This window comes from Pseudophryne corroboree, chromosome 5 (genome assembly GCF_028390025.1).
Source record: "Pseudophryne corroboree isolate aPseCor3 chromosome 5, aPseCor3.hap2, whole genome shotgun sequence".
NCBI lineage: Eukaryota > Metazoa > Chordata > Amphibia > Anura > Myobatrachidae > Pseudophryne > Pseudophryne corroboree.
Genome location: NC_086448.1, coordinates 726,309,029 through 726,333,934, shown reverse-complemented (window position 1 = coordinate 726,333,934; position 24,906 = coordinate 726,309,029). Strand labels below are relative to the sequence as shown.

Sequence of the window (24,906 nt, the reverse complement as noted above, 5' to 3'; positions counted from 1 at the left end):
AATTTATTGGACTCAGGTGATTCTGAAAAGTTACATTCCCAGAGCAATTGTGGGGGCGTGGCACTGCAAATCATGACAATGGCTCCACCCACTTCACTGCAGAAATGACTTGGATGCAGGAGGGTTGTACTGAGAACGCTTACCTGAAAAGTGTAATACCCCTACCAGGTCCGATGTGGGTTAGTGAACATGGTTTCAAATAGTGTCCAGCTGCTTGAAACTTCATTCACCCTGCTGGTAGTTGCTGGGTCTTCCCTTTGCCAGCAAATGGAGATCACATCATCTCCAAGCCATGGTTGTCCGACTCTCTGTATACTTTTAGCATGACTCAAGTTATTGCTGGGTCTTCGCTTTGCTGTCGAATGGAGATCACATTATCTCCAAGTGGCAATTATCTGGCTCTCTGACCCGGGTCACACCACAGGCTACTTGGGTCAGTGTCAGGTTCACCAGATTCCTGGATAACACAACCCTGGTAGACCCTTTTACACCGAGAATGGGCCGGGTTGCCACGGCAATAATGTGGATTATAAATTTGGTGTTAAAGTGGTATAAGTTTCCTGGATATGCAAAGAGAGAAGTCAAGTATATCTTACTTGCCTAAATTTTACACTTACTGTGAGTAATAGCAGTAATCGGACACAGGAAATGCCTATTTCATGTTTTAGAATTGAACAATGTACTCTTTTGATAGCACTAGTATTTTTCTTTATATACAGTAAGAGGCATAGCTAGAACTTTGTGGGTCCCGACTCCCATAGCAACATTTGGAAGGGGCCCCTGTCCCAATGCTGCTAGAGAGACACCTCTCCGTAGCGGTTGTTAATGTTATGCTCCATAGTAGTGCCTTAATTTATTTAATGAACCACAGTAGTTCACTTGTTCATGTTATGTCACATTGTAGGGCTGTCAGTACACAATGTAACACAGTGCCCCCAATTCACAGTTGTTCCCTTGTTCATGTTATGTCACATTGTAGAGCTGCCAGTACACAATGGGGCAGATGTATTAACCTGGAGAAGGCATAATGAAGTGATAAACCAGTGATATGTGCAAGGTGATAAAGGCACCAGCCAATCACATCCTAACTTTTCATTTACATATTGGAGCTGATTGGCTGGTGCCTTTATCACCTCGCACATATCACTGGTTTATCACTTCCTTATGCCTTCTCCAGGATAATACATCTGCCCCAATGTAATACAGTACCCCCAATTCACATTATGACAGTGTCATAGTGTCATTATGACAGTGTACCCAGTTCATATTATGTAACATTCTAATGCCCTCTAGTTAATTTTATACCAGATTACAATGAGCAGGTCCATGTGCATAACTAGATATATTGTAGGCCTCAAGGCAAAAGTTTGTAAGGGCCACTATGTATCTACCAATGGTGAAAAATGTATATAACATATGTAACTGTGACAGGGAAGTTGGCCCCTCTCAGCAATGAACCCCACAGCAGCTTCAGTCCCTGCACCTATTTTTGCTACACCCTTGTATATAGTAAATGTTCTTTCACCTATAGAAAGCACATGATGGTGCCAAAGGCATTACATTGAAAGTGATGGGTGACCTCTGTGGATGTGTATAAACTATCAGAAAAGCATGGGTAAAGAGATAAACTGAAGATATGTTTGTCCAAGGTTATTGACGTACAGTAAATTATTTAAACCCCCAGGAAACTGTCTGTGCAGATTAAAGTCTGGGCTTTTAGTAAAAGCCTGTTAAGAGGTCCTGGAGGTATGGATGGAGGTAGGGGATGGGATTCATCCATGAGGCCCATTTCGGGTCTTTTATCACTTTTACCTTAGAGCAGGCTAATTAGTACCTGCACCTGTAAGAGGCTGATATAAGCTGTGAACGGGTTTTGCTTAGGGTCTCACTACCTGGGGAAACAGGCAGCAGGCCTGTTATGTGACACTGTGATTACCTGACTGTAAGTACAGTGCATATGCCTATGTTTGTGGTAGGGGCATTTGGTCTTACCACTCAGAGAGGACATTTATTTTGTTTAGTTAGTGCACAGATGGGCTAGGATTTATTTTTATGTTTTGAGTTTATGTACTGCACAATAAAACTAGCCACGGCTAGGTTGCATGAAAACCCTGTACTGGTGTGCTGTTTTCCTGGCTGCTGTTTGTTTGGAGTTGCCCATTTACACCAGGAGAGGGCATCCCTACCTCACAAAATGTACATACTAATGCAGGGTTAAAAAATAATAAAACGGAACATACTTCTCATACGATCACTTTACCAACTGTAACCTCAAAACGGAGTTGCTACAGTTTGCAACAAAGCAGTTCACACACAGTTTGCTTACAGCTCTATAATGTACTTGCAGAGGCCAAAGTGTTATATTATCTATTAATAGGAATTACAAACAAATCACCTGATTCTCCAATAGCACACATGAATATTGACCCTTTAGCATTACAGTTCCTTGAGATGAAAGGGAGGACAATACTGTATGCTACTGTATATTATTAAATAGTTTTAACAGGATACCAATGATTTTACTAGTACAGTACATTAATGTCTCTGAATATCTACACTAGTATTAGAGATAGCATAGTTAGTGTATAAACATCAGTGTGCTGTACATCTTTTCTCTTGGATGCAATACACTACTCATACAGCACATCGTTGCCTGGTATGTAGTTGGCATCCTGATGCCCAGGTTTCCAGTGGTCCGAAGACTAGTGCCGGAATTCCTTACAGCCGGAATCCCAAACATAAGTATGGCAGGGAGGGTTAGGCTGTGGTGGGAGGGTTAGGTTTAGACTGCAGGGGGGAGGGCTAGGGTTAGGCTGTGGGGGGGTTAGGCTGCGGGAGGGAAGGGATAGGCTGCAGGATCGGAGACATAGAGGTAGGGTTAGGGCTAGGATTAGTTTAATTGCGGGCACCTGTCAGGATTTTAGCAGTTGGGCTGCCATGGTCGGTATTCTTACCGCAGACATACTCACTGTCGGTATCCCGTACCCAAGTGCCTGGCCTCCTGCATTCTGTGGGAGACTCATGGTTCATGATGGAGTCTACCAGTGCCCCACAAAGTAAAGTTAATCCCCCCGGACTGCATAGAGGAATGCCTGGTGCAGAATAGCAGCCAGCAGGGAAGGGACGGGGGAGGGTTTTACAGCCTCCAGGAGGAAGTTGGCACAAGCTGTGAACTGCACATGCATACTGACAGCTAGGACAAGAGAGGTGTATGTGATGTTCCTGCTGCCCCCACCTGCAGGAGATATGTAATAGGCATGTAACTGTGCATTCCAGTCAACAAAAGTAATTGTTTGGAAGATAATCATTTAGTGTATGGTCCTGTAGAGTAATCATTCACAGCCAGAAATACTGAAAAGACAGTCTGCATTGTTTGTTTTGGTTACCAGACCTGTCCTTTCCTCAGGACCATTGTTCAGCAGACTGTAGACAGTGGAACGAAGATCGCCTCTGATTATGGCATGGTAACCTCCCCCCACCCTTCCCTACACGGTATCCATTCACATGGTCGACCATGTTATGGTCGACAGTCATTAGGTCGACCACTATTGGTCGACATTGACATGGTCGACATGGACACATGGTCGACACATGAAAATGTTCGACACATGAAAGGTCGACACATGAAAAGGTCGACATGAGTTTTTTAACTTTTTTTTCTTTTGGGGAACTTTTCCATACTTTACGATCCATGTGGACTACGATTGGAACGGTAATCTGTGCCGAGCGAAGCGGTAGCGGAGCGAAGGCACCATGCCCGAAGCATGGCGAGCGAAGCGAGCCATGCCAGGGGACGCAGTGCACTAATTGGGGTTCCCAGTCACTTTACGAAAAAAACGTCACCAAAAAAAGTAAAAAAACTCATGTTGACCTTTTCACGTGTCGATTTTTCATGTGTCGACCATTTCCATGTCGACCATGTCAATGTCGACCAATAGTGGTCGACCTAATGACTGTCGACCATAACATGGTCGACCATTCATACCGGAACCTCCCTACACACCATCCTCTGTGGTTGGCTACACTATGGCCAGCTTAACATCTCATACAGCACAAAACAAACAATCTGTAGCAGTGTTTTTTAATAGCATATATATCATTATTGACATCATATATTAGGTCAAAAATAGATAATTATTCACTAATCAATCTTTTGTTCGTAGCTTAATAATTGTAACTGGACAAAAAAAATAATTGATAATTTGTTGTGTACTGGCAAAATGTTAGTCAGTGTTGCCACTTATAATAATTTTGTTAAATAAACAATTTAATTTCTTCCAAGTCATTTGTTTATGATTCTGAAGAGATTTGTGCCCATGTAATCTGTCTTAATTTGTGCAGTATAACCATAATTTTATAGAATAATGATATGTAATACTTACCTAAAATACAGGTTGAGCGAATATGTGCAACCTTATTCCACGCCATAATAAATATGTAAAACACTCTTGCAGGATTGCCGTACCAAGACATTTTTTGTGACTACAGTATTTCTAAAATAAAAATGATTCTCCCGTTTCACAACTAGATACATCAGATGTGTTTACAATTTTAGAACTCCACCTTCCACTCTGCACCATTAGCATTTTGTGACGCATTTATTACCGCCGGCATTTGACTAGCAAAAATATCATCAGCTCTCCTTAAACAAACTGAGTAGTAGGATCATGGTTAGGATTGAGGAAAATAAGGGAAATAGCAAAGGAGGCTAGAACTGGGATGGGGTATGGGTCACTGGCGTGCGCAGCACATTTGTATGGGTAATCTCTCTGCTTGGAAGCTCCCCAAAATATAAAATATTCTGTTCAACATGTACATTTCAGGGCTTGCTAAGTACATTTTGTGTGTATATTATAAGGTTACATTCTACACGGTCGAGTCACATTATTATGACCATGTCCTACAGCGCATAACCCATGAGGTATGTCACGTGTCGTGCGCTGGCTTGGTGGGTATATAAGGTTTGTGATAGGTCATCTGCACACATATCACTCGTTGCTGTCATGGGTAAAAGGGGCAATTTGTCAGAGTTGCAAAAAGGGTGGCAGTATTCTGAAACAGCGCAGTTTGTGAACTGCCCGCGTATAGCTGTGGTGAAGGTGTATTGTGACTGGTCAAATGGCACCATTGTGAATAACCGACTTGGGAACTGCGGAGCACCATGTGCCATTGATGTGAGAGGTGAATGTTGGCTTCAAAGGTGCGTGAGGGCCAACTGAAGCGCAACAGTGGAGCAGCTCACCATCAAAATGATCCTGGGGCATACTTGCCTACCCGAACAGAATATCAGGTGGCCCCCCCGTGGCCACCCGAAAAGGTGGGCAAGTCTCCCGCTTTCGCTGGCAGCCCCCCATACCTCCCACGGCTGCCTACAGCAGAGAAGTGGGCAGTCTGAGGGGGATATGTTAATGCTTTTCACGCTGAAATGTGTTATTGTATCGCCACCCACCCGCTATACAGTGCCTGTTTTCTAGGCACTGTCTAGCAGAAGTGGGACCATAATGGTGCAATTGTGATGCCACACCTCTTCCAGCCACACCCCAAGACCACCCACATTGCTGATGGCCACGCCCCCATTAACCTACCACACCCCCATTAAGCTACCACGCTGCCACCTCCCGGAGGAGGGTACAGCAATGTAGGCACCTATGACCTGGGGGCTACCAGACGTGTATCTAAATTGAATCCTGCTGTGTATGGGGCTTTGAAAAAATTACTCTGGCTATTAGCTGGTGGTCACAGTAATGTGACTCAGCCATGCATGAATGTAAAGTGGAAGACACTTGTGAGATATACAGTACCATGTACAGAGAGAATTAGATTTGGGCGGGTTATTTTGTTTCTGTGCAGGGTAAATACTGGCTGCTTTATTTTTACACTGAAATTTAGATTTCAGTTTAAGCACACCACACCCAAATCTAACTCTCTCTGCACATGTTACTTCTGCCCCACCTGCAGTGCACATGGTTTTGCCCATTAGAGGAAAATTTTATTTTGCAATCAACCTTGAATTAGGCCCTACAGTATATACAGTTATTTGTATGTGCTGGTTGGCATTTAAAGGAATACATTATACATTAATATACAGAGAGATTTTGCATCTTTCAAATGGGCCTATGAAACTTTCCTCTGGGAAGAGTGACGCAATTTGGTTCTAGACGTTTCCTATAATGTCTATATCTTAATACATTTGAAATGTAAAGAACTTACTGTAATTAACTATGAAACAAACTTTCCAGTCTAGGCAACAATCAATCTTCGACAGAAAGCACTGAGAAAATTACAAAGTTTCTTTCATAATGGATTAACTAAATAGCACAGTGATCATTCATTTTAATTAGTGTGCTACTTACATAAACCACTTTACATTTCAAATTATAAATATTTATAGTGACAAGATAAACTCATTATCAGACCACAAAACATAAAAAATGAGCTGGGTAATGTAAGGAAATCCTGTTTTGGTGCACATAGCAATCTCGTTATTGGATACCAGTTGTCTAGCGATATTTATTTAGCTGTGATTTATACAAAATGCTTAAACTTTCACATTAGTCCCTATCCCAGTAGAGTTTATAATTTACTCCAAATAGACACACATATTAGGCATACATGCCTATCTTTTATTTATCCTCTCCAGGAGAAGCCCAGAAAGGAGATACACTAGGTCTCTTCGGGAGGGGCGGTGTTGGACTGTCATGTTTCCAGGCCCCACCCCCAGGGTGGGGAAATGCACATGATTCGCTGCTCTGCGAGCAGGGGCAGGGCTAAATTGTGTCATTGGGGTCTTTTTAGCCCCTGCCCCTTTAGACCAGCACTGCTTTTTTACTGCTTTTATTCTCGTCCTGCCCACTGCATTAGGAAGCTTCCGGGACAGTAGGCAAGTATGATATTAGGGTTGATTTTTCCAGAGGCTAACTATCAAGCCAGTATGTTTTAAGATAATGGGCAAGATGCATCATCGCTTGGAAAGTGATAAAATGGAGAGTGAAAAAGTGGCAGCCAATCAGGTCCTAACTGCCATGTCACAGGCTGTGTTTGAAAAATGGCAGTTAGGAGCTGATTGGCTGGTACTTTTTCACTCTCCATTTTATCACTTTCCAAGCGATGATGCATCTGGCCCTATGGGAGGAAACCCAAGCACCTGGAGGAATACTAAGCAAGCACAGTAAGAACATACAGGGCCTGATTTAGAGTCACATGCCAAGCACCTGCATCTGCAGTTTTTCAAACTGCGCGTGTGTCCAATGGCACCCTATTCATAGTAACACATATCTGTGGATCTGCAGGATATTAAGAGGGGCATGGGTCATAGGGTCGACATGCATTAGGTCGACAGTCATTAGGTCGACCACTATTGGTTGATAGTGACTAGGTCGACACCTGAAATATGTTGACACAGTCATTAGGTCGACATGAACAATGTCGACGTGGAAAAAGGTCGACATGGGTTTTTTTTGTGTCGTTTTCATTGTAAAATGACGGGGAACAACAATTAGTGCACCGTGTCCCATCGCATGCTTCAGGCAAGGTGCCGCGCTCTGCTACCGCTGCGCTCAGCACTGCTTACTATTCCCAATCATAGTCCACGTGGATCGTAAAGTATGAAAAAGTAAAAAAAATGTGAAAAACGCATGTTGACCTTTTTCCATGTCGACTTAGTACATGTCGACCTAGTGGCCATGTCAACCTAATGCATTTCAACCAATAGTGGTCAACAGGGGCGTTATAAGAGAGGAGGGGCCCCGTGTGCACACTCTGGGTGGGCCCCCTCCTCTCCACGGTGCCGTAGGTGTGCAGGTCTCACAAAACATGGCGTCCGCCATGTTTTGGAGACAAAAGTCAAACTGCGCTTGTGCGGCGACCATTTTTTATGTGTTTTTTTGCAAGCGACGGCAGCCACTGCAGTGCCTGGCGGTGGACTACGGAGAGGTCTGAAAATATGGGTGCAATGTGTGCGGTGCGGGACCCCATGATAGAAACGCCAGTGGTGGTTGACCTAATGACTGTATCCCATTCAGAGTAGCATGGAAGTCAGCTGAATCTCCACTAGCACAGAGAGTGGGCATATGTCAGATGTCTGTGCCATGTATACAGAGATCCAATGATTTTAAATATTTTGCACCAAGGATATGGCTGGTGTAAATACGCATTGATAATAATGACAGCTGTTCTCACAAGAGGGTGTATAGGGGTGGTGCAAACACATACATTCGACCGACTCTGAATACAGGCAGAAACACATTTATAAGCACGCTTGCAACTTTGAAACAACCCCATAAACCAACACAGGTACAGTATCAGTAAATATCTGTATAAATCATTACTGATCACCAGCTATATATGTATATCTATGTATCTAAACTATCTTTTTATCACTCAATTCAATGAAAAAGAAAAAAACAATTAGAGGTGTATTGAATAGACATTGGAGCATTTTACAAGCAGATCCAATTTTAAGTACTATTCTACCAGATAAATCTCAAATAGTATTTAAAAAGGCAATGAATCTTAAGGTCCACCTGGCACCAAGCCTTCAGCAACCAAAAAGTGAGAAGACAACCACTTGGTTATCCGATAGAAAATGATTTTTTAAATGTAACAGTTGCAATATCTGCAGATATGTCAGCCCTAATTCTAACAAGTTTTTTTTATTTTAATGATACAAAGGAGTTTAAAATCAAGGACCTAATGAATTGCATTAGCACATGGGTTATATACCAATTGGAATGCGCATGCAATCTCAAGTACGTTGGGAAAATAAAAAGAAACATGAAAATTAGAGTACAAGAACATGTTAGGGGCACAAAAAATAAATGAGACAACCATTCAGTACCAAAACACTTCTCTAAATATCATAATTCAGATCCAGTTACATTGCGAATTAAAGCCATTGAGTATATACATATGGGACCACGAGTTGGTGACCGGGATAAAAAATGGCACAAAGGGAGATGTACTGGATTTATACTCTAAACGCCATGGGTCCACATGGGTTAAATGAGTCATATGAAATTACACCTTTCCTATAATATACACTATGAGAATATGTTGTGCCTTCCAGATGGTTAATTATATGTATATATTGTAGAATATTAATGCAAGTTTTCTTTCCCTATTTCTGTTTTTTTTTTAACATCTAATTACCTTTTGGGTTTTATATATATTGATACCTTTCCCTAGCATTCATTTTTATATATGTAATGTATTGTAATTATTTCCAATCACAATATACTGTACACATCTATAAAACTCATTAATCTATATGCAAAGTATTTATGTATTTGAAACAAATATTCCTCTCTTTATACTATATTATATAACATATGTCATTTTATATGTTTTTTTATGTCTTGTAAAGGAGGTTATTTGGGATATTTCTAATTTATCAATGCCACTTTTTATCTATTTTTTTTAAACCTATTTTTATTCCTAAACATAAGGGACACACATTGGGATTCTAAATAAGATTGTCAGTATGATTTTTATATATTTTTTTTATCTATAACAAAATGGCAGCCGCTAACAAAGGAAGCCTCTTGTAACATTGTATGTACCATGGGCTGGCTCCAAGAAAATGGCTGCCGGCAATTCTAATTAACATGAATGAGTTTAATACAGGTTGAGTATCCCATATCCAAATATTCCAAAATATGGAATATTCTGAAATACGGAATTTTTTGAGTGAGAGTGAGATAGTGAAACCTTTGTTTTCTGATGGCTCAATGTACACAAACTATGTTTAATACACAAAGTTATTAAAAATATTGTATTAAATTACCTTCATGCTGTGTGTATAAGGTGTATATGAAACATAAATGAATTGTGTGAAAGTACAAACACTTTCCTTAATGCACAAAGTTATTCAAAATATTGGCTAAAATGACCTTCAGGCCGTGTGTATAAGGTGTATATGAAACATAAATGTATTCTGTGCTTAGACTTAGGTCCCATCACCATGATATCTCATTATGGTATGCAATTATTCCAAAACATGGAAAAATCCAATATCCAAAATACTTCTGGTCCCAAGCATTTTGGATAAGGGATACTCAACCTGTATAAATATACCGGTAAATGTAAGGAATCTTTTTAATATATGATTACATGCCGCGCATACCAAATAGAGTTTTTTATGAAATAATATAAATGAGGATCTCAGGAATAAACTACAAATCTTGCGGCTTTTAGACACCCGCATGCATGCGTGGTAAGATCATGGACGGCTGAACACAGCCGTTACTGCGATCTTTAGTTGATCCCAAACATGCACAGTCACAGTACAGTGGTTACCGCGATCACTAGCCAATCCCGCGCATGCACGGCAACATCAAAGATGGCGGATCCGGGAAATTACCGAAAACGCCATAGATGGCATTGTCAGTTAGTAATACCCCTATAAATAGCACTCCTGTTTGCATGACCTGTACCTCCTGATGAAGTCCAGCCTGTGAGTACAGGTTTAAGCGACAAAATGCATTGAGGATTCACTGCACTATACCAGCACTTCTCAAGCTTTGCTTAATGCAAGCTAAATTGTAATTTTTATTTATTTTGCACCAAATTAAACTCCAGTGTTTTAAAATATTACACTATGGGAGTTAAACTTTTCACATGGAAATCATTGACTGGATTGTCTGAGAATCTGGGAGTTTAAAGGGGACCTGACTGACATGCTGAGAAGTTCCACTTTTCAAGTCTGCTGATGATAACCTCGTGACTGATGACCCCAGTAAAGACCATACTTATGAGCACTTATTTCAGCACTATTTGGTACGCACATTGGGGGTGATTCCGAGTTGATCGTAGCTGTGCTAAATTTAGCACAGCTACGATCTTCTTCCCTGACATGCAGGGGGACGCCCAGCACAGGGCTAGCCCGCCCCGCATGTCAGTCCGGCCCCCCCTCGCAGAAGTGCAAAAGCATCGCACAGCGGCAATGCCTTTGCACTTCAAGAGTAGCTCCCGGCCAGCGCAGCTTTAGCGTGCTGGCCGGGAGCTACTCATTGCTCCCTGACCCGCAGCGGCTATGTGTGATGTCACGCAGCCGCTGTTGCCTGCCCCTCGTTCGGTCCGGCCACGTTATGGTTCACCCGGATTACTGGGTAGGCTTTTCAGCAGGATGCACATTGGACGACCTGTGTACCCAGGTGATGGCAGATGCAGTGGTACAATATATTGTGAGGCTCATTCACACTATACGATCTGGTAAACGACCGCTCGTTCTTTTGTTCTCTTGCCGTATCCAAATGAATAGGGTTGTCAGCTACAACTTCAGATTGGGCTGCAAGTACACCAGATGTGAAGATGCGATGGACGCCATTCTGGGGGCGCACATAGGGGGTATTTCAGATCTGGGCTGCGTTTTTTGCTGTCCTTCGTCCTTATAGTCACTGCCTAAAGGGTGAGTGAATTTTTGCTGTGCAAGTGTGCAATACTATGTGTACGCTGAGCTGCTAAAATTTAGTGTGTGCGGTCTCTGTGCAGCCCAGGACTTACTCCTACAGTGCGATCACATCAGGCTGATCGGTGCTGGAGCTGACGTCAGACACCCTCCCTGAAAACGCTTGGGCACGCCGGCGTTGTTCCAAACACTCCCAGTAAATGGTCAGTTACCACCCACAAATGGCTTCCTCTTGTCAATCACCTTGCGAACGCATGTGCAAATGGATTTTTCGCACCATCCCGCCGCTGACCAGCGATGCCCATTGTTGTCAGACACGCGTGTGCATTGCGATGCATATGTTTGCGCATTTAGTGCCTGATCGCCCGCTGTGCGAAAACGCACAGCATCGATTGGATCTGAATTACCTCCATAGTGCGAACACACTGAAAGATTTGAATGATTTGTCATTCTAATTCATCCTAATCTGGTTTAAAATATTGTCTAGTGTATACCCATTTTAAGAATCACACTACAGAGGTCTTCACCTAAACATCCGCCCTTTTCCCACGGAGAAAGATGTTCTCACCAGTACTGGGATGCCGCCAGGACTTATCTCAGGATAGCAACAGTTTACTCTGGTAACCAAGTGACTGCAGGATATAGACTGGAGTAGATAGGAGACTTTGCTGTAGTGATAGTGAACAGGACAGAAATAAACTTGCAGATGAGTACTAACAGCACTGGAGGCAAAATACGGAGGGTTCAGGTAATGCTGGAGGTATGAGGCTGCAGGCAAGGCTGAATAGATAAATGGCAGGATCCAGGAAGAGAGCTAGAGGTAATCTAAAATGATCCGATAATACACAAGGGAGGCGATTGAAGACAAAGCTGACAGGCATGGAGCGCGATCGGACGACATACCGTGTGATGTGTACCCAGCCTAAAAAGTGCAAAATGTACCATCAAAATGGGAAGCAGTTAGCTTCCTGATGGCTGGGATCCTGGTGGTCAATATACAGATGCTGGGATCCCAAGGGAGGATGCAATGCCGGCGCCCACATACCAACGCCAATCGAGATGCCGGCGTCACATTACCGACTGCTGGTATCCCAATCGCCCTCACAGCGGGATGCGCTGGTGTTCCGCGACTGGGGGGAGGTTAGGTTTAGGCAGGACAATGGGGGTTAGGGTTAGGGAGCAGGGATGGGAAGGTTAGGGCTAGGGATTGGGGAGAGAGGGTCAGGGTTAGGCACTTAGGAGAGGTTAGGGTTAGGCATTAAGAGGGGAGGGTTAGGTTTAGGCAGTGGGGAAGAGAGGGTTAAGGGTTAGGCACCAAGGAGGGAGAATTAGGGTTAGGCACCACCAGGGAGGGTTAGGGTTAGGCACCCAGAAGGGAGGGTTAGGGTTAGGGTAGGGAACAGGTGAAGGTTAGGGACAGAATGGGGTGCTGTTGGGATTATGATGGATGGGATGCCACTCTTGGTATACTGACAGTCGGCATCCCGTCCATCGGCAAATCATACTGAACCCATCAAAACAAGCACCCAAATAAATAGTGATCACCGCTGCTCTGTAAACAGAGTTGGGAGGTGGGCAGGGAGGCTGTTCAGCTGTTCAGCTGCTCGGGGAGCGTTGGGCACGCCCCCAAAATGATGGAAACGGAGGTCATGCGGTGAGGCCTCGCCCCCACCCCCCCCCCCCCCCCCCCCCCCGAGACCCCGCACCCTTTTCGGCGATGATCATACCTCCGTCGCAGCAAGTGTATCTTCAACAAATGCAAAAGTTGTGAGGTAAATAATAATATTTATATATATATATATATATATATATATATATGAGTATGGATAGATAGGGGTACTGGCGACCAGCTGGTGTTTTTATATACCAAAATATTTAGCGGACTTGAGTATCATATATAAAGGACTGGATTGAGAAAAAACTCCTTTTTATGTAAAAGAGAAATAACAATTTATTTTATCAATAATAAAAAATATATATTTTACACTTGCTTTCTAAAAGATACATATAAAACCGATTCCTCTACAAATATAAAAAATGTATTAAAACGGATTATATAGTAAAAAGCAGTTGTATAAAAATATTTTAAGACATAAAATGGAAAGACATAAAAAAATTTTTTTGGATTAGTAGTTATTGAAAAACAGCTTAACTTAGGGTGGAGGGTCATACAGGAGATCCCAACGCGTTTCGTCTATCTGACTTCATCAAGGGGTAGTGACTGAATGATCCCAGTGAGCTTATATACCCACTGATAAGGAGTTACTAGCTGTGACATCACTTCCTGTCAATTAGTATTGAGAAGGTGTATCATACATACAATTCATATTTATAGCATAAGAAACAAAGATGGAGCAGTGTTAGATAAGACATGGAGAGGCTTCCCATGTTTTTAGATCAAAAAAACGAGTAGTATAACTTATTTTAAACAGTTTCATGTAAAGTTTGTATTGAGAATATGCACTTCCGCCCCACTTCCGGTTTCGGCGGTTCTTGGGTGCACATGTGCAGACGCCCCACTTCCGGTTTCGCGTCTCTGGAGTGCGCATGTGCAGACGCCCCACTTCCGGTTTCGCGTCTTATTGAAAGGAGGTGTTCAGGGCTTCATGCCCCACTTCCGTCCTAGCAGTTCGGATGGTTTTAGTCCCCACTTCCGGTTTACATGTCCGGAATCACATGATGTTTATCCTTGTTGTGAGGATGTTTGGGAGAGTTCAATGTTTGAGCGGCAGCCATTTTAGAGGAGTCCCTATGGGCGGACATGAATTCTCCATACGTATTGCTCAGTAACATAAAATAAAGGGAAATAAATATTCATTAGTATCGATGCGCTTTAGGTATTTCAAAAACGATTATTAATACATTTCTGGCATATAGTATGTCCACTTTTAGATGCAAGGCATTGTATTTAGATAGATAGCAATTACTTATAATGAATGGCAGAATGCAAACCGGACAGTTTAATCTAATTATATTATCATATGTTATTCATAAGCAGAGAATGGCTATTTTTGAGTCTACATAAATTATACTATATATGTATATATGTGATAGGTGCACTTGTGAAGACATTTATATATGTTGGTGCATTTATTTAAACATCATATATCATATTTGTGCATTTATTAGTAAAAAATAGTCTGTGCTTGATTATGTGCTTAGTTAATAAAAAATACGTATTGCATAATTGAATCTTATTCAGACACATTAGTGTTTGTAGACCAGTTTTTTACAGTACTTTAGCTTCCCAGGGGGTCACCCTCTTGGTACTGTTAAAGCCCAACACTGCTTAGCTTCCAAGATCGGACGGGCTTGGGCGTGGAGCCAGTGTGGTATGACTGTATCTTATTGGCTATGAAAAAAACACTCATTTTTGTGTCAAATATTTTTATTTTCATGCTCACGTATACAATTAGTTTATAATTTAGTGTGGTAATGTGATAATAAAACAATGACCTTATAGGAAGGGGGCAATTTCATAACCCTCATTAAATCCTGCCGGGTGCATCGTGTTGAGCTGGTAGATCCAAAACATTTCTCTTTGAGATAGTTTATTCGCCAAGTCTCCGCCTCTTTCTCCAATTTGTACGTGTTCGATTGCTTTAAATGATAAGTCTTCTGGGTTTGAATTATGTTCCAAGATGAAATGTCTGTAGATAAGGTGGGTATCAAGCTTGTTTTTGATGCTCCTGATGTGTTCCTGAATTCTTAGTTTCAGTGTACGCTTCGTTTTCCCCACATATCTCTTCTTGCATGTACATTCCAGTAAATAAATGACTGAGCTGCTGTTGCAATTGAGGAATTCTTTTATCTTGAATTCTTTGGTATCTCCGGAGTCAAAAAAAGTTTTTCTGTTTGGGTTTAGAAATTTGCAGATGTTGCATCGTCCGCATTTGAATGCTCCCGTGCACTTCATAAATGTTTGAGTAGTTCTTTCCTTATTGGTATTGCATAGCATGCTCGGTGCAAGGTGGTCTTTGAGACTTTTAGATTTACGGAATACTATCTGTGGTTTTTCCGGGAGAATTTCCTTTAGTACAGGATCCATAAGCAAGATCTTCCAATGTTCCCTGAGGGATGTTTTGATATGATTCTCATGTTGATTGAACGTGGTAATGAATGCAGTTGATTCCTTTGGGGCTTCCTTCTTTTTGTATTCTAAGAGGTCTTCCCTTCTTAAGGTGTTTGTTCTTACAGTGGCCTTGTCCAAAATTGATTTTGGGTATGACTTATCCTCAAAGCGTTTTCTGTAGATGGCTACCTGTTCATTGCAGTCCTCTTTCCTGCTACAGTTCCGTTTTATTCTATGGAACTGAGAATAAGGGATGTTGTCTTTCCATGTCTTTGCGTGGCTGCTTTGATAGTGTAGGTAGCTATTTTTGTCCACCCCTTTGATGAAGTTCCTGGTTACCACTGATGAGCCTTCACCTATTAGTATAAGATCCAAGTACTCTATGGAGGTTTTGTTTATATTATACGTGAAGGTAAGATTCATATCATTGATTTTTAAAAGATTAAAAAATTCCATAAAAAGTTCCAGACTGCCATCCCATATTATTAAAATGTCATCAATATAGCGTTTGTACAGGATCACATTATTTTTATAAAATTGAGTGTTGTACACATGAAGTTCCTCCCATTGTCCCATAAATAGGTTTGCGAAACTTGGTGCAAATATCGTACCCATCGCGGTCCCACAGCGTTGAAGATAAAAACTCTCTAAAAATTTAAAATAGTTTCGACTCAAGATAAAATTCATCACATCACAGATAAAAGATCTTTGGGTAATTGTGAGGGTGGGGTCTTTGTCTAAAAAACCCTTGCAAGCCTTGATGCCTTTAGAATGCTCGATGCACGTATACAGAGACTGGACATCTAATGTGATCCATAAAAAGGTGTCCTTCCATTCAACTGATTTCATCAGGTTCAATACCATAGTGGTGTCTTTAAGATAGGAAGGTAGTTCCTTAACATATGGGTTTAAGAAGACATCTACATATTCAGATAGTTTTGATGTTAGGGAGTCAATTCCCGCGACAATAGGTCTCCCTGGAGGGTTCAAGAGGTTTTTATGAATTTTCGGCAAATAGTAGAAAATGGGGGTTATGGGACTAGATTGCATTAAGAATTGGAATTCTTCCTTCGTGATGCTTCCATTCCGGAGTCCTTGTGTGAGGAGTATTCTCAACTCTTCTATGTAGGCATCCTTGGGATCATTCTGTAGTGGTTCATAGGATATAGTATCTCCTAATAAGCGATGAGCTTCTTTCACATAGTTGTCTCGATCCAGGATAACTAGTCCCCCCCCTTTGTCAGCCAGTTTTATCACTATTTCTGAATTTTTCTGTAATTTCTTAAGTGCCTCTTTTTCTCTGTTAGTGAGATTTTTTGTGGCAACTGGTGCAAGATTAGTGTCGCATAAATCTTTTTTCACCAGATCATAAAATATGCTGATATGGTTGCCTTTTGATTCGACCGGGTAATATTTAGATTTGCGTTTCAATCCGAGAGGACTGAGACTAGTGAAACAACCCACCATTGGAACATCAGATCCAGAGTTTATGGAAAAATGGGACTCTACCCTACACACTTGCTCAATAAATCTAATGAAATTATTGATCTCCGAGAGGATAAAGAACGTATCCTCTATTGAGAAAGACATAAAGGATAAAGAAATTGAATTAGAACCTTATAAAACCAAAGAGGACTACAGAACTAACGAACTGGTTCTTAATAAGAAATTAGAACGCATAGAGGAAGAAGTCATACGGGGCAAAGAAAAGAAGTTTCTTCGTGACAAGGAGGACTATGACAATGGTAAAACAAAGAATTGGAGCAGATTCACCACCACGAATACATCTAATCGTGGGAACCAAGTGTGGAAAACAGTACCACACAGAGGCAGATCGAACACTAGAAATGACTCTCACCACACACAAAAGATCAAGACATATAATAAATATTCTACTTTACAAAGATTAAGATCAACGGACGAAAAGGTTTTTTTATCACCACGCCTAGGAGCCCGTCCAAAAAATACGTTCAGAGGCACGCTACAAGAAGAATCAACACATGCATCCCCTCTAAAAAGGCCCCACGTAGAAGAAGAGGAAAACGGGGCGGCAGGAGGGAAAGATTACAACACCAAAAGGAGGAATGTACAGCACTAGTCCCTGAAGAGCAGGGCATTTTCAACATTTCAAAGCATGTATTGACAAATTACGAAACTTCGTTATTGAGCAAAGGTCTATCATTTGCACCCACAGAAAAACTGAATAAATTCGAGACATTCATAGACCTAAACAAATTTATCCGCAAGCTCACACTCAAAAGACACTTTGCACGTAAGGATAATGCCATCATCTCAAACTATGAAGAAGCATCAAGGTCTGGATTGAAACGCAAATCTAAATATTACCCGGTCGAATCAAAAGGCAACCATATCAGCATATTTTATGATCTGGTGAAAAAAGATTTATGCGACACTAATCTTGCACCAGTTGCCACAAAAAATCTCACTAACAGAGAAAAAGAGGCACTTAAGAAATTACAGAAAAATTCAGAAATAGTGATAAAACCGGCTGACAAAGGGGGGGGACTAGTTATCCTGGATCGAGACAACTATGTGAAAGAAGCTCATCGCTTATTAGGAGATACTATATCCTATGAACCACTACAGAATGATCCCAAGGATGCCTACATAGAAGAGTTGAGAATACTCCTCACACAAGGACTCCGGAATGGAAGCATCACGAAGGAAGAATTCCAATTCTTAATGCAATCTAGTCCCATAACCCCCATTTTCTACTATTTGCCGAAAATTCATAAAAACCTCTTGAACCCTCCAGGGAGACCTATTGTCGCGGGAATTGACTCCCTAACATCAAAACTATCTGAATATGTAGATGTCTTCTTAAACCCATATGTTAAGGAACTACCTTCCTATCTTAAAGACACCACTATGGTATTGAACCTGATGAAATCAGTTGAATGGAAGGACACCTTTTTATGGATCACATTAGATGTCCAGTCTCTGTATACGTGCATCGAGCATTCTAAAGGCATCAAGGCTTGCAAGGGTTTTTTAGACAAAGACCCCACCCTCACAATTACCCAAAGATCTTTTATCTGTGATGTGATGAATTTTATCTTGAGTCGAAACTATTTTAAATTTTTAGAGAGTTTTTATCTTCAACGCTGTGGGACCGCGATGGGTACGATATTTGCACCAAGTTTCGCAAACCTATTTATGGGACAATGGGAGGAACTTCATGTGTACAACACTCAATTTTATAAAAATAATGTGATCCTGTACAAACGCTATATTGATGACATTTTAATAATATGGGATGGCAGTCTGGAACTTTTTATGGAATTTTTTAATCTTTTAAAAATCAATGATATGAATCTTACCTTCACGTATAATATAAACAAAACCTCCATAGAGTACTTGGATCTTATACTAATAGGTGAAGGCTCATCAGTGGTAACCAGGAACTTCATCAAAGGGGTGGACAAAAATAGCTACCTACACTATCAAAGCAGCCACGCAAAGACATGGAAAGACAACATCCCTTATTCTCAGTTCCATAGAATAAAACGGAACTGTAGCAGGAAAGAGGACTGCAATGAACAGGTAGCCATCTACAGAAAACGCTTTGAGGATAAGTCATACCCAAAATCAATTTTGGACAAGGCCACTGTAAGAACAAACACCTTAAGAAGGGAAGACCTCTTAGAATACAAAAAGAAGGAAGCCCCAAAGGAATCAACTGCATTCATTACCACGTTCAATCAACATGAGAATCATATCAAAACATCCCTCAGGGAACATTGGAAGATCTTGCTTATGGATCCTGTACTAAAGGAAATTCTCCCGGAAAAACCACAGATAGTATTCCGTAAATCTAAAAGTCTCAAAGACCACCTTGCACCGAGCATGCTATGCAATACCAATAAGGAAAGAACTACTCAAACATTTATGAAGTGCACGGGAGCATTCAAATGCGGACGATGCAACATCTGCAAATTTCTAAACCCAAACAGAAAAACTTTTTTTGACTCCGGAGATACCAAAGAATTCAAGATAAAAGAATTCCTCAATTGCAACAGTAGCTCAGTCATTTATTTACTGGAATGTACATGCAAGAAGAGATATGTGGGGAAAACGAAGCGTACACTGAAACTAAGAATTCAGGAACACATCAGGAGCATCAAAAACAAGCTTGATACCCACCTTATCTACAGACATTTCATCTTGGAACATAATTCAAACCCAGAAGACTTATCATTTAAAGCAATCGAACACGTACAAATTGGAGAAAGAGGCGGAGACTTGGCGAATAAACTATCTCAAAGAGAAATGTTTTGGATCTACCAGCTCAACACGATGCACCCGGCAGGATTTAATGAGGGTTATGAAATTGCCCCCTTCCTATAAGGTCATTGTTTTATTATCACATTACCACACTAAATTATAAACTAATTGTATACGTGAGCATGAAAATAAAAATATTTGACACAAAAATGAGTGTTTTTTTCATAGCCAATAAGATACAGTCATACCACACTGGCTCCACGCCCAAGCCCGTCCGATCTTGGAAGCTAAGCAGTGTTGGGCTTTAACAGTACCAAGAGGGTGACCCCCTGGGAAGCTAAAGTACTGTAAAAAACTGGTCTACAAACACTAATGTGTCTGAATAAGATTCAATTATGCAATACGTATTTTTTATTAACTAAGCACATAATCAAGCACAGACTATTTTTTACTAATAAATGCACAAATATGATATATGATGTTTAAATAAATGCACCAACATATATAAATGTCTTCACAAGTGCACCTATCACATATATACATATATAGTATAATTTATGTAGACTCAAAAATAGCCATTCTCTGCTTATGAATAACATATGATAATATAATTAGATTAAACTGTCCGGTTTGCATTCTGCCATTCATTATAAGTAATTGCTATCTATCTAAATACAATGCCTTGCATCTAAAAGTGGACATACTATATGCCAGAAATGTATTAATAATCGTTTTTGAAATACCTAAAGCGCATCGATACTAATGAATATTTATTTCCCTTTATTTTATGTTACTGAGCAATACGTATGGAGAATTCATGTCCGCCCATAGGGACTCCTCTAAAATGGCTGCCGCTCAAACATTGAACTCTCCCAAACATCCTCACAACAAGGATAAACATCATGTGATTCCGGACATGTAAACCGGAAGTGGGGACTAAAACCATCCGAACTGCTAGGACGGAAGTGGGGCATGAAGCCCTGAACACCTCCTTTCAATAAGACGCGAAACCGGAAGTGGGGCGTCTGCACATGCGCACTCCAGAGACGCGAAACCGGAAGTGGGGCGTCTGCACATGTGCACCCAAGAACCGCCGAAACCGGAAGTGGGGCGGAAGTGCATATTCTCAATACAAACTTTACATGAAACTGTTTAAAATAAGTTATACTACTCGTTTTTTTGATCTAAAAACATGGGAAGCCTCTCCATGTCTTATCTAACACTGCTCCATCTTTGTTTCTTATGCTATAAATATGAATTGTATGTATGATACACCTTCTCAATACTAATTGACAGGAAGTGATGTCACAGCTAGTAACTCCTTATCAGTGGGTATATAAGCTCACTGGGATCATTCAGTCACTACCCCTTGATGAAGTCAGATAGACGAAACGCGTTGGGATCTCCTGTATGACCCTCCACCCTAAGTTAAGCTGTTTTTCAATAACTACTAATCCAAAAATTTTTTTTTATGTCTTTCCATTTTATGTCTTAAAATATTTTTATACAACTGCTTTTTACTATATAATCCGTTTTAATACATTTTTTATATTTGTAGAGGAATCGGTTTTATATGTATCTTTTAGAAAGCAAGTGTAAAATATATATTTTTTTATTATTGATAAAATAAATTGTTATTTCTCTTTTACATAAAAAGGAGTTTTTTCTCAATCCAGTCCTTTATATATGATACTCAAGTCCGCTAAATATTTTGGTATATAAAAACACCAGCTGGTCGCCAGTACCCCTATCTATCCATACTCATCTCAATTTTATACAGCATCTTACCAATGCTGTAAAACTGTTTAGGGGAAGGCTGACACCCTATTACTTACAAGGGAGTGTGTTTTTTTACATATAAATATATTTAATTTCAGGTGTTGTTTTCCCTCACACGTGGCGCTTCACTCCTATTTTTTATATATATATATATATATATATATATATATATATATATATATATGTGATGAGCGGGTTTGGTTCCTCGGAAACCGAACCCCCCCGAACTTCACCCATTTTACACGGGTCCGAGGCATACTCGGATTCTCCCGTATGGCTCGGTTAACCCGAGCGCTCCCGAACGTCATCATCCCACGGTCGGATTCTCACGAGATTCGTATTCTATATAAGGAGCCGCGCGTCGCTGCCATTTTCACTCGTGCATTGGAAATGTTAGGGAGAGGACGTGGCTGGCGTCCTCTCCGTTTATTAATGTTGCTGCAAATATTTGTGCTTATTGCTTAATTTTGGGGACTGGGGAGCAGCTGTATAATATAGGAGGAGTACAGTGCAGAGTTTTGCTGATCAGTGACCACCAGTTTTATCCGTTCTCTGCCTGAAAAACGCTCCATATCTGTGCTCAGTGTGCTGCATATATCTGTGCTCACACTGCTTTATTGTGGGGACTGGGGACCAGCAGTATTATATAGGAGGAGTACAGTGCAGAGTTTTGCTGACCAGTGACCACCAGTATACGTTGTCTGCCTGAAAAACGCTCCATATCTGTGCTCAGTGTGCTGCATATATCTGTGCTCACACTGCTTTATTGTGGGTACTGGGGACCACCAGTATATTATATAGGAGGAGTACAGTGCAGAGTTTTGCTGACAGTGACCACCAGTATATATAGCAGTACGGTACGGAAGGCCACTGCTCTACCTACCTCTGTGTCATCAAGTATACTTTCCATCTAGATTCTATACCTGTGGTGCATTTTAGTTTTGCAGTTTGCAGACAGTGACCACCAGTATATATAGCAGTACGGTACGGAAGGCCACTGCTCTACCTACCTCTGTGTCGTCAAGCATACTATCCATCTAGATTCTATACCTGTGGTGCATTTTAGTTTTGCAGTTTGCTGACAGTGACCACCAGTATATATAGCAGTATGGTACGGAAGGCCACTGCTCTACCTACCTCTGTGTCATCAAGTATACTATCCATCTACATTCTATACCTGTGGTGCATTTTAGTTTTGCAGTTTGCAGACAGTGACCACCAGTATATATAGCAGTACGGTACGGAAGGCCACTGCTCTACCTACCTCTGTGTCGTCAAGCATACTATCCATCTAGATTCTATACCTGTGGTGCATTTTAGTTTTGCAGTTTGCTGACAGTGACCACCAGTATATATAGCAGTATGGTACGGAAGGCCACTGCTCTACCTACCTCTGTGTCATCAAGTATACTATCCATCTAGATTCTATACCTGTGGTGCATTTTAGTTTTGCAGTTTGCTGACAGTGACCACCAGTATATATAGCAGTACGGTACGGAAGGCAACTGCTCTACCTACCTCTGTGTCGTCAAGTATACTATCCATCCATACCTGTGGTGCATTTCAGTTGTGCGCAGTATATATACATATATATATAGTAGTAGGCCATTGCTATTGATACTGGCATATAATTCCACACATTAAAAAATGGAGAACAAAAATGTGGAGGTTAAAATAGGGAAAGATCAAGATCCACTTCCACCTCGTGCTGAAGCTGCTGCCACTAGTCATGGCCGAGACGATTAAATGCCATCAACGTCGTCTGCCAAGGCCGATGCCCAATGTCATAGTAGAGAGCATGTAAAATCCAAAAAACAAAAGTTCAGTAAAATGACCCAAAAATCAAAATTGAAAGCGTCTGATGAGAAACGTAAACTTGGCAATATGCCATTTACGACACGGAGTGGCAAGGAACGGCTGAGGCCCTGGCCTGTGTTCATGGCTAGTGGTTCAGATTCACATGAGGATGGAAGCACTCATCCTCTCGCTAGAAAAATGAAAAGACTTAAGCTGGCAAAAGCACAGCAAAGAACTGTGCGTTCTTCTAAATCACAAATCCCCAAGGAGAGTCCAATTGTGTCGGTTGCGATGCCTGGCCTTCCCAACACTGGACGGGAAGAGCTTGCGCCTTCCACCATTTGCACGCCCCCTGCAAGTGCTGGAAGGAGCACCCGCAGTCCAGTTCTTGATAGCCAAATTGAAGATGTCACTGTTGAAGTACACCAGGATGAGGATATGGGTGTTGCTGGCGCTGGGGAGGAAATTGACAAGGAGGATTCTGATGGTGAGGTGGTTTGTTTAAGTCAGGCACCCGGGGAGACACCTGTTGTCCATGGGACGAATATGGCCATTGACATGCCTGGTCAAAATACAAAAAAAATCAGCTCTCCGGTGTGGAATTATTTCAACACAAATGCGGACAACAGGTGTCAAGCCGTGTGTTGCCTTTGTCAAGCTGTAATAAGTAGGGGTAAGGACGTTAACCACCTAGGAACATCCTCCCTTATACGTCACCTGGACCGCATTCATCAGAAGTCAGTGACAAGTTCAAAAACTGTGGATGACAGCGGAAGCAGTCCACTGACCACTAAATCCCTTCCTCTTGTAACCAAGCTCCTGCAAACCACACCACCAACTCCCTCAGTGTCAATTTTCACCTTACACAGGAAAGCCAATAGTCCTGCAGGCCATGTCACTGGCAAGTCTGACGAGTCCTCTCCTGCCTGGGATTCCTCCGATGCATCCTTGAGTATAACGCCTACTGCTGCTGGCGCTGCTGTTGTTGCTGCTGGGAGTCGATCTTCATCCCAGAGGGGAAGTCAGAAGACCACTTGTACTACTTCCAGTAAGCAATTGACTGTCCAACAGTCCTTTGCGAGGAAGATGAAATATCACAGCAGTCATCCTGCTGCAAAGCGGATAACTCAGTTCTTGTCAGCCTGGGTGGTGAGAAACGTGTGTCCGGTATCCACCGTTAATTCACAGGCAACTAGAGACTTGATTGAGGTACTGTGTCCCCGGTACCAAATACCATCTAGGTTCCATTTCTCTAGGCAGGCAATACCGAAAATGTACACAGACGTCAGAAAAAGAGTCACCAGTGTCCTAAAAAATGCAGTTGTACCCAATGTCCACTTAACCACGGACATGTGGACAAGTGGAGCAGGGCAGACTCAGGACTATATGACTGACAGCCCACTGGGTAGATGTATTGCCTCCCGCAGCAAGAACAGCAGCGGCGGCACCAGTAGCAGCATCTCGCAAACGCCAACTTGTTCCTAGGCAGGCTACGCTTTGTATCACCGCTTTCCATAAGAGGCACACAGCTGACAACCTCTTATGGAAACTGAGGAACATCATCGCAGAATGGCTTACCCCAATTGGACTCTCTTGGGGATTTGTGACA

At 41.6% G+C, this 24,906-nt stretch overlaps 1 protein-coding gene and 2 pseudogenes across 11 annotated transcripts in view; 1 reads left to right on the top strand and 2 right to left on the bottom strand.

Moving 5' to 3' along the window:
• RALYL (RALY RNA binding protein like) overlaps nt 1-24,906 on the bottom strand; it is a 1,174,022-nt gene that overhangs the window by 683,163 nt on the left and 465,953 nt on the right. The gene's annotated exons all lie outside the window — the stretch shown is intronic.
• LOC134929884 (5S ribosomal RNA) lies at nt 14,631-14,750 on the bottom strand (annotated as a pseudogene).
• On the top strand, nt 19,956-20,075 carry LOC134929883 (5S ribosomal RNA; annotated as a pseudogene).